The sequence below is a fragment of the Carlito syrichta genome, unplaced genomic scaffold (genome assembly GCF_000164805.1).
Source record: "Carlito syrichta isolate Samal-C Ts95f unplaced genomic scaffold, Tarsius_syrichta-2.0.1 Scaffold120617, whole genome shotgun sequence".
Classification (NCBI taxonomy): Eukaryota; Metazoa; Chordata; class Mammalia; order Primates; family Tarsiidae; genus Carlito; species Carlito syrichta.
This window is the reverse complement of record NW_007064713.1, coordinates 9,802-10,497: the sequence shown is the minus strand read 5'-3', so window position 1 is coordinate 10,497 and position 696 is coordinate 9,802.

The window sequence follows — 696 nt, the reverse complement described above, 5'->3', positions numbered from 1 at the left end:
AGCGGCCACTGCACTCCAGTCTGGGCGGCGGAGTGAGACTCCGACTCAAAAAAAAAAAATCCCATCCTTCTCCTCCCAACCCAGGGCTCCCCAGGGACTCAGCAGGACCCTGAACTCCTGTGGCCAGTCCCCCATGCCGGCCTCAGGCCCATCCCCACAATGCCCCGCGTGGCATTCTTCAGGGCTGCCGCCTGCCACTTGCTAAGGTCACGTAGTCCCGGCTGGGCACGGTGGCTCACGCCTGTAATGCCAGCATGTTGGGAGGCAGAGGCGAGAGGATCGCCTGAGCTCAGGAGTTCGAGACCAGCCTGAGCAACAGGGTGAGACTTTGTCTCTACAATAAATCAAAAAATTAGCTGGGCATGATGGGTGCACCCCTGTGGTTCCGGCTACGTGGAAGGCTGAAGCGAAGGATCGCTTGAGACCAGGAGTTTGAGACCAGCCTGGGCAGCCTAGTGAGACCTCGTCTCGACAATAAAAACCAAAACTTAGCTGAGTGTGGTGGTGTGTGCTTGTCCAGCTACTTGGGCGGCTGAGGCGGGAGGATCACCTGAACCCAGCAGGGTGAGGCTTGCAGGGGCTATGAGCATGCCACTGTACTCCTGCCTGGACGACAGAGTGACTCCGTTGTAAACATTTTTTTTTTTTGAGTCAGAGTCTCACTCTGTCGCCCAGACTGGAGCGCAGTGGCCGCTC